A 10,047-nucleotide genomic window follows, 5' to 3' on the forward strand; every position below is an offset into this window, starting at 1 on the left:
TTAAGGTTAAGTCACTGTGCCATTTTTCCATGGGGGGGGGGGTGGCTTACTACTCCGTGCTTTGGAAGTGGGAGCCCCCCACTGTTTAGGCCTGTGCGTAGCCTGAGACTGTATCCTAGGTGGTCTGCTGTTCCGGGGTTTGGAATGAGAAGGCCTGGGAAAGAGTGGAAAGGACCAATTCTTAGAAGGCCAATGCCTACTAAATCTGGGAGGCTGTACTTGTATGAAATCTTTGACAGTTTGCATAGATTTAGCTTTTTCCTCCATGCTTTTGAGGATGACTTCTGCTTTGTTGCCAAACAGGTGGTCTTGGTTTAAGGGAGCATCCAGTAATTTAGCTTTAACACGATCTGGCAAGTTTTGCTCCTTAAGCAAAGCATGCCTTCTAAGTACAGACCCAGTGACAGCAGCCCTGCAAGATGCTTCTAAAGGGTCAAAACCACATTGCAAAGTATGTTTACCAACTTGTTCTGCAGAATGCATTAAATCCTGCAATTCTTAGTGTTCAGCAGAGTCAGGAATCAACATAATTTTCTGTTTAAGTAGTCCCATAACATGCTACTGGTACTTTAACATATGAAACTGACAATTTAAAGCCCTAATGGCCAAAGTAGCAGAAGTATATACCTTCTTATCCTATCTGTCCAAGGCTCTAGAATCTCTATCAGAAGGGGTAGGATTTTTGGCAGCAGTAGCCTTAATGACTCTTGGTCCTTGGGAAATGGTCTCTGGATCAGCAGTAGGATTCTTGAACAGGAACTTGTGAGAGTCATGTACTTTAATACCGGTCAGGTTTTCTGGGAGCTGGAGGTAAAGTGTCTGGGGAAAGGCTAGATTCCAAGAAAGCATCATCTACAATGTCCAGAACAGGAGGGATAGCTGAAGGCCTGTGTTGAGGAAGGAGTAAGAATTCCCTAAGCCTCATTTTGGAGTCAGAGTAATACTGGCTTTCCCAGAAGAAATGCTCCCAAAGAGTGTCCAAGGTTTCATCAAAAGAAAAATCTTCTGGAGGGGAAGCACAGGGAATGGAATTCGCTGCATCAGAATCCTCATGGGTAGATAAGGGCAAATCCTGGTAATCAGAAGGGACAGAAATATCAGATTCCTGATCAAAAGAATCAGAAGGAAAATTAGTTCTAGGTCTCTTAGAGGGGGAGGCTGGCTTCCCCTAATTAAGGTAATAAGGGTCTTCAGCCATTCTAAGCATTTGTTTTTTGGGCATATGGGCCTGAGCATGCAGTTTGGACGTCGGTTTTCTAGGCATGGTGCGAGTTTTACGCCTGGATGAAGAAGATGACGTCGGTTTAAAATGCAAGCCTGTAGGCCTGAATACACCCTCAGAAGCCAGTGCCTGCACAGTGGCTCCAGACCTATCCAAGGTAGAGTCATCCGCAGGTTCCATAGTCGAAGAAGCATCTTGCGGCATACCGGACTCCGAATGGGTCTCAGTAGAGGCCTGCAAATTTGAAGTAGTGGGCATCAGGGGCTGCAAAAGTGCCTCACTGAGTACCGGTGAACTGGTGACTAACTTAATGGAAGCATCGTTGGCAGCTTTGGAACTATGCGGCCTGTCACTGCCTTTATCTTTACGTTTTTTCGGAATGTCGGTAGTCGGGTGGCTTACCGAAGCCATTTCGGAGTACAGATACAGAGTACCAAAATAGTTTGCTGTAAGATAGCCTAACGAATAGTTCGGGGGTTGAACAAGGCATAAAACAGACAGCGAGGGACGTCGTGGTTTGGGCCTAAGCAGGGAATGCAGTATGAATGAAAATCTTTATGAGGTATTTGCTTTCCACAGGTAAGATCATTGTTAACTTTTACTTACATTGGTTGGAGCAAGAAAAAAGATCCCCAATGGTGTACTTATCTTTTTTTTTTTGAACACTTCGGTTCTGAAACTCGAAAATGAGAAGTTATGTACCTACCATAACGTTCCATGTTAGTTGTCTTCTCTCGCCTTCTTTCTTGCTTGATAGGTTCGGAGCCGATCCTCGGCTCCGACTCGGCACTTGCTAAGCTCGAGAGTCACTTTTACCAGCTCGAGGCAGCCCCATATCCCATGATGCAAGGCGGTAAGTACCCAGATCTCGTTTGATGACAAAAGGCAATAGCACCTAGCATAATAACTTCCAAAAGGAAGAAAGAAGGAGAGAAAAAACCTGAAGGATGGTAGAAGGACCAGCACTGTATGGTCTTCAGAAGCATACTTCCTTGTAGAGAGAAAGGTCTGTCCAGGCCTGGGGGAAGGAGGGAGGGTCGCAAGAAAGAAGGCGAGAGAAGACAACTAACATGGAACGTTATGGTAGGTACATAACTTCTCAATGTTAAGTTGTCAATCTCGCCTTCATTCTTGCTTGATGGGACCGCGCCCCTAGCACCTCTATCCTGGGTGGCTCAATGGAACAGACTCTTGAGAACTGTAGAGCCAAAACTGGCTCTGTCCCTGGAGGCCAAATCCAATTTGTAATGGGAAACAAATGTATGAGGAGTGGCCCAAGTGGCTGCTGCACAAATAGTGTCTAATGGAAGTCTAGCTTGAAAAGCTGTGGAAGTGGCTAAGCTTCTGGTTGAATGTGCTTTAGGTTTTGAGCACAGCTGTTTTCCCCTGAGCTGATAAATTTCAGAGATGACAGAAGAAAGCCATCTAGACAAGGTCACTTTTGAGGCAGGAAGGCCTTTCTTGTTATCAGCATAAGAAACAAAGAGTTGATCGGATTTCCTGAGCTGTTTGGTTCTGTCCAAATAATATCTGAGTTGGCGGTGGACATCAAGATAATGTAATTTTTGTTCCGATCTGTTTGAATAGTTTGGGAAAAATACAGGAAGATCAATAGCCTGATTCAAATTAGTCTTTTAGGCGACCTTAGGCAAAATGGTCGGATTAGTTCTCAATGATACTCTGTCTTTGTGGAAGACTAAATAGGGGGGGGGCAAACAGATAGAGCATGAAGTTCAGACACCCTCCTAGCCGATGTAATAGCAACCAGGAATAAAGTTTTCCATGAAAGAAATTTCAGGGAACATGAAACAGCTGGCTCAAAGGGAGGAAGAATCAAGGATGTCAGCACTAAATTTAGGTCCCATTGAGGAGGAGGACTCCTGATTGGAGGTTTCAGGAGAAAAATTCCTTTCAAGAAGGCTCTACAAAGCCTGTGGTATATAATGTTGTGATCTGCGAACCAGACATGAAAGTTCGAGATAGCGGCCAACTGAACTTTGACCGTGGAAGAAGAGGAGCCCGCATGAAAAATTTCCGCTAAGAAATCCAAAACTGCCTGTACTGGAGCAGTGAAGGGATCAATATTCTTGGCTTTTGCCCAATAAGAAAAACGTTTCCATTTGCTAGTATAAATCCTCCTAGTAGAGGATTTTAAGGAAGCTACTATGATGTCTCTAACAGGATTCGAGATCATAGGAAGCCTGGCTAAGGAAGGAAGTGGAGCAACCATGCTGTGAGGTTGAGAGAAGGGATAGACCGGTGCAGCTGACCCGATTGGTGAATCAGAAGATCTGGCACTGGGTCCAGATGCCACGGCTGCACCAAAAGGTGACGATGGAGGAACGGAAACCAAATTTGTCGAGGCCAATAAGGAGCAATGAGAATCATTTTGGCTCTCAAAATGGTGGCTTTCTGGATTACTTGTGGGATCAGAGGAAAGGCATAAAGAAGTCCCTGGGGCCAATCAATCCTGGGTCAGAGCGTCTCTGGGGGGATGGCCTGGCAGTGGGAAGAGAGAGAAGAAGTCTGGGCATTTGCTGTTTTGGGGAGTAGCAAAAAGATCGCAACATGGGCGACCCCATTCTAGAAAAATCTCCTCCACTATAGATTGTTTGAGAGACCACTCGTGAGTCATGAGAATAGCTCTGCTCAATCTGTCCGCTAAAATGTTGGTTTTCCCAGGGATATGCGTTGCTACCAGAAACCGATGAGAGGAGATCGCCCATTGCCAAAGTCTGAGCGCTTCTCGACACAAGGGGTAGGACTTGGTTCCGCCCTGTTTGTTGATATACCATACTACAGACATGTTGTCTGTGTGGACTGCAATTGTCCCAAAGGGAAGAAAGTCGTTGAGGGCTTGCAACGTTAAAAGCACTGCTCTCATCTCTAGGACATTTATGTGCAGGTGGTATTTGAACGGTTGCCATGTCCCATGAACCATCCTGCCCTGATAATGCCCCCCCCACCCGATCAGGGAGGCATCCGTAGTGACAGTGGCTACCGGGTTGGGGTACAAAGGGTCTGCCTTGGTGAATCTGGGGAGAAGTAATCCACCAAGAAAGATGATTCTTGCAAATCTGTGTCACCAGTATTTGGTGACGCATCGGAAGTTGTTGGTAAGACCACTGAGTGAACAACATCCACTGAAGAAGGCATATAGAAGCGAGCCAGGGGAAGAAGGGTAATGGCCGCAGCCATGAGGCCAAACACTTTTAGAACCACTTTGGCTTGTACTTTCTTGCTGGCTAGAATGATTCTCACGTGACCTTGTATATCTGAGATTCTTTGGTCTGTGAGGGTAGCTGACATCCGAACAGTGTTTAAGTTTGCACCTATGAAAGTAATAGACTGGCAGGGCAATAAAGAGGATTTTCCGTAGTTGATCGAGATGCCCAATTGAGTGCAAAGATTTATTGTGTAATCCCTGGCTTGAAGAAGCTGATGCCTGGTGGTGGCTGAAAGGCGCCAGTCGTCGAGATACGGAAACACCTGGAATCCTTGAAGTCTCAGGTGAGCCGTGACCACTGCCATACATTTGGTGAACACCCTGGGGGCTGCAGTGAGACCAAAGGGCAGGGCTCTGAATTGGAAATGACTGGACCCCAGCAGAAAGCGGAGAAACCTTCTGGAGCGTCTGTGAATTTTTATGTGATAGTACGCATCCTGAAGGTCTATTGAGCACATCCAGTTGTCCTTCTTTAAGAAGGGCAGAATTGACTGAAGTGTGACCATTCGGAATCTTGTCTTTCTCACAAGACTTGAGTCTGCTGAGATCCAATATTGGTCTCCAGTCTCCCGTCTTTTTGGGGACCAAAAAGAACCTTGAGTAGATTCCCGGCTCTGAATGATCTGTTGTAACTGGCTGAATGGCTCTTTTTTGCAGAAGTTTTAAAACTTCTAACTCTGCAATTTCCCTTAGACCGGGTGGAACATCTGGAAGGGAATTTGAGAAAGAAAAGGGAGTTTCCTCGAAAGGAATTTTGTAACCCTCGGATATGATCGACTGTACCCATCTGTCTTGAGTTAGGGAAAGCCAGGCTTCCGGGTACAGTGATATCTTCCCGACTGCCTCCAAGGATGGACAGTCGGGCAACATCTCAGGGATGCTGAAAGGGCTTGTCAGAGAGTCTCTCTGCTTCCCTGGTTTTGTGGACCCCTCTGCCTCTAGAGCGTCTGTTATTGTTACCCCTCTGCCTCTAGGGGTAAACTGACCACGTGAATCCAGCGCGACTCCTTGGGATTTGCGGAACCACATTTTGCCACCCTTCTGTCCTTTAGGGTAAGGTCTAGAAGGGGTGGAAAAACGGACCCCTACGGCAGAAAGAGTCTTGCCGTCCTGCTCACACCTGGTCAATGTTTCCTTCACTTGAGGGCCAAACAAAGCTGACCCATCAAAGGGAGAGTTTGTGAAGGATGCCTTAAAGGGATCTGCAAAATTACAGAGCCGCATCCAGGCTTGGCGTCTAAGAGCCACACCTGTACCTGCGGCCCTACTCGCTCCATCTGCTGCATATGATATCAGTCGCATGGAGGAGTTAGTAATAGAATTAAGGGTTCCTAGCTGTGAAGCAATTTTTTCTTGAGCCCCTGCAGCTGTGGGATCCTGTACTACTTCACCTAGCTCCTTAAGGATATCCCTTTGGAGTCTGGTGAAGTGACATAAGTAGTTCAGCGAGCGCATAGCAAAGGTCGCTGAAGAGAACATCTGCTTACCATACCTATCCATGGTCCTAGAGTCCTTATTAGGAGGATGGACAGGCGGAAGGATCTGCAAGTTCCTTCTTAGTGGCAGCCGCCACCACCATGGCATCAGCAGGGACACCTTTCGTGAGGAATTGCTTGTCCGAAGGGGCAGTAATAAATTTAGAAGGCCTCCTAGGAACTGGCTCTACAGAGTCAGGAGCAGCCCAAGCCTTCGGCGATAACCTGCATAAGGGGGTCGAAGGTGGAGACACCCAGGAGGTGGAGGGCCGAGATCCAAACGCCTCCAGGTATACCGACTCATCCTCAGAGGGATTATTGGAGGGCCAGTTTCCCCTCTGTTTAAGGAGTTCTAGGAGGCCTGAAAAGGAGACATCCTCAGAGGGGGATCTTGGGGATCCCTCCGACTCATCTAAGTCAGTATCTGAAGTGATAGACTCGGGGGAGTCTACGTGTTTCCTCTTACAGGTCCTCTTGCATGGAGGATCCCCTGACTGATCAGGAGAATCCTCGGAAGAGGCGGTTCTTCCCAGTGGGGAAACCTGAGGCGGAGGAACTCTGGGTCCGGGAGCAAGAGAGATGGCAGAGATATCAACAGGCACCGTAGAGGAAGGAGCTAAGGGAACAGACTGCTGGCTGAGTCCAGTGGCTAGCACACTCTTCATCACCTCGAAGGCTCCCCTCCCAGGGAGGTCCGAGAGAACCCGTTCTGAAGAACCAGGAACTCCAGGGCCCACCGAAAGGGAAGGCTCCGAGGCAGATGTCGGAGCTGAGCTCACCAAGGCCGAGGCTCCAAGGGGAAGAGTGGGGTCAGACAAGGGTCCGATGCCACTCACCCCCTCGGAGGAGACCAGGGAAGCCCGACCACCGAATCCCTCTAAGGAAGGTCTCGAAGAGGAGATAAGAGTAGAGGCTGAGGGAGCAGAAGGGGGGGTATCTGTCCCTCAGCCATAGCAGAAACCATTCCCGAAGACTCCAGCTCCAAACTCTGAGGTAGAGTCGAAGGAGAAACTGCAAGGGGGTGTGGACTAATAGTCGTCTGTTGAGACGGACTATGTAGCATCTGGGCCAGTGCCTGTGATTTTAATAACCTACTGACCACCCTCTCTAAATCATGGTCAGAAAGCCTGGATGACCTGGATGATCGGCTCCGATGGCTCCGTTCCGAGAGGAGAGGAGAGGCCGGAGCCGAAAGTATCGGTTCCAAGGAAGGGGACCTGGACCTCTTCCTCGAAGGAACCATCGAAGCTGACGAACCCATAGATGCTGTCGGAGCCGACAACTTTTCGGCACCGACAGAAGGTCTCGATGCATCGGCTCCGGCCGGAGCCGATACAGACACAAAGGTAACGGTGTCGGAGCCGGTCGGCGCCGACACCGAAGCCTGAGCCACATGGTGGTCGGAGCCAGTCGGAGCCGACACCGATGTGACCGAACCAGGATCGGCACCGATAGCCATCGGTGGCGAAGGTTTGAGCAAACTAGGATCGGCTCCAGCCGAAGCCGATCTCGACTCTGAAAGAGTCGGAACCGAGGCCGCAGGCTTAGAGACAGAAGCCTGGGCCTTGGAAGACTTGGAAGTCTTAGTCGGGGCCGACTTAGCCGGAGAGCCCTCCGGTTTAAGAAGGCCCCTCAAAATCAATTTGTTCCTCCTCTCCTGCAGGACTCTCTGGCTAAAAGAATGACATATTGCACAGGAGTCCTGCAGGTGGAGAGGTCCCAGGCAGTATAAGCAAGAAGTGTGACCTTCTGTCAGAGACATCTTCTGACAGCACGAGTCACACTTCTTGAAGCCTGAGACCCTTTCCTTGGACATAGTTGTAACACACACACAACACAGTCCCAAGAAAAAGTTATCCCAAAATAGTCAGATAACTAACCTCTAATACACACACACCCTAACAAGGGGGGGGATGGGAGGGGATAAGGCCTGATTAAAATATAAAGGAGTGAGGGATTTTCTAGTCAGAAAGGGACTTAAATTAACTATAAATGTTAAAAAATAAAGTTTTAAGTTGAAAAGGGGGCTAAAACAGTAATATCTAAATCAATTACCAGGAGCTGGTAAAAGGAGGACCTCATCAGCGAAGCGGCAAACGAGATCTGGGTACTTACCGCCTTGCATCATGGGATATGGGGCTGCCTCGAGCTGGTAAAAGTGACTCTCGAGCTTAGCAAGTGCCGAGTCGGAGCAGAGGATCGGCTCCGAACCCATCAAGCAAGAATGAAGGCGAGATTGACAACTTAACATCGAATATTTCAGGAGTCTGCTGACTGGAACTTGTGAGCAGGTTATCCAAGTAAGGAAAAAAACTGGATCCCTTGAAGCCTACAAAAAGCAATCACAGGAGAGAGGCATTTGGTGAACACCCTTGGGGCATTAGAAAGGCCAAAGGGCAAAACACAGAACTGAGAAATGCAAAAACCTCCTTAAGAGAGGATGGATCAGAATATGGTGACAAACATCCTTGAGATCCAAAGACACCAGAAAGTCCTGAGGGAACAAGAGAGGAAAAGGGGTCTTAAGGGACAACATCCAGAAGGAAGGCACCTTCAGAAAAGTGTTTAGATGGGAGAGGTCTAGAATCTGCCTTCAAGTACCTTTTCTCAGCACTAGAAACATTCTTGAATAAAATCCCTTCCCCTTTGGGACACAGGCACCTCTTGAATAGTACCCTGAGACCAGATATTTCGAAGAACCTCTGGGGAAAAAGAAGTTGTTCCCAAGGAGGCTAAGGAATGCCCATAAAAAGGAGAATCCATGAATCCTGTGTGATTCAAAGCCAAACAGGAAGAAAAAGAGAAAGGCGAAGAGAGAGAGGAATGTGGCTGGGAACAGGCGGATAGTCAGACAGCACCTGGTTTGGCAAGAAAGGAAGGGATCAGAATCCCTGTATTCTGAGTGGCATTAGCAGGAGAAGCCCGTTTAGCACCCTTTTTACCTTTAGTAGGGTGAGATTGCCTATGAACAAAGACTGGCTTAGAAGGGTAGTTTCTCCGAAATTTAGGCACAGGAGAAAGACATGTTTAAGCTCCTGCAAGATCTTTCTTTTGTTCTGAAGAGACTTAAACCAGCAGCCGCTTCCCCAAACAAAAGTTTATTATCCAGAGGAGCATCCATCAACTTAACCTTAATGCCAATAGTTAAAGGTCAAAGCCTAAGCCAAGAATACATCCTGAGTACTGAACCAAAAGCAGCAGCTCTAGAAGAGGCATCCGCTGTATTTGACCGAATGACAAACTACATGAAAGGAAGTCCCTAGCAAGGAAAGAGCAGAAGATTTACTCTCAAGAGTCTGAAAGATCAGGAAAAATAGCTGACAGGGCTGAGAAAGAACAGCCAACACACACCTAGATATATGGGTCTGATAATTAATATCCTTAAATAGTAGGGTAGCCGAAGTATAAACTTTCTTACCCAGCCTGTCCATGGTTCTGCTGTCCTAATCAGAAGGCAGTAACATGGACGAAGGAAGCAAGTGAGTTGGCTTATCAGAGGCTGCAGACAACACAGAGGGGTCAGCAGCAGGACATCTGAACAAAAAGGAACAATCCTCAGGCACCCTACAAAACCTATCAGACTTCTTAGGAGCAGGGGGCAGAGAATCAGGTGCTTTAGAAGCATTTCAAAAAACATCTAGCACAGCAGCCAAGACATGAGGAATTGCCATAGGTTTAGGAGATTCCATCTGCAGTAACTCACAGTACCTCATATGGATATCAGAAACCTGGGCACAATCTTACTTAAAAAAAAATTCCATCATCGCAGAGAGATTGTGTCTCCAAAGGAAATTTCCTCAGGAGGAGTATCTGGGCTACTAGATTCCTCCTCCTCAGACCTAAAAGTCTAAAGGAGAAGGAATCTGGGTAAAATAAGTAAGGGATTCTTCATCAGAATCCAACTCTTCCTCAGAAGTATTCAATTCCATGGGCCTTTTAGGTGAAGAAGAGGACCAAGAAGGGGTAGGAACTGAAACCCCTTGAAAAGGTCTGAACGACAGTAAATTATTAAATAACCCCTGCTTACAGGCATGCCACTCACTTTGTGGATCCCTAAGAGCTCAAAAAACATGTTTAGTTTTCCGTGTTTTTTTTTTTTGTTTGTTTTTTTTTTGTTTTTGTTT

At 47.3% G+C, this 10,047-nt stretch overlaps 1 protein-coding gene across 1 annotated transcript in view; it reads right to left on the reverse strand.

The window, feature by feature from the left end:
- Positions 1-10,047, reverse strand: part of MYO9B (myosin IXB) — a 1,188,949-nt gene that overhangs the window by 1,021,647 nt on the left and 157,255 nt on the right. The window lies entirely within an intron of this gene.

The sequence above is a fragment of the Protopterus annectens genome, chromosome 13.part0, assembly GCF_019279795.1.
Source record: "Protopterus annectens isolate FY-2018-M chromosome 13.part0, PAN1.0, whole genome shotgun sequence".
Lineage (NCBI taxonomy): Eukaryota > Metazoa > Chordata > Ceratodontiformes > Protopteridae > Protopterus > Protopterus annectens.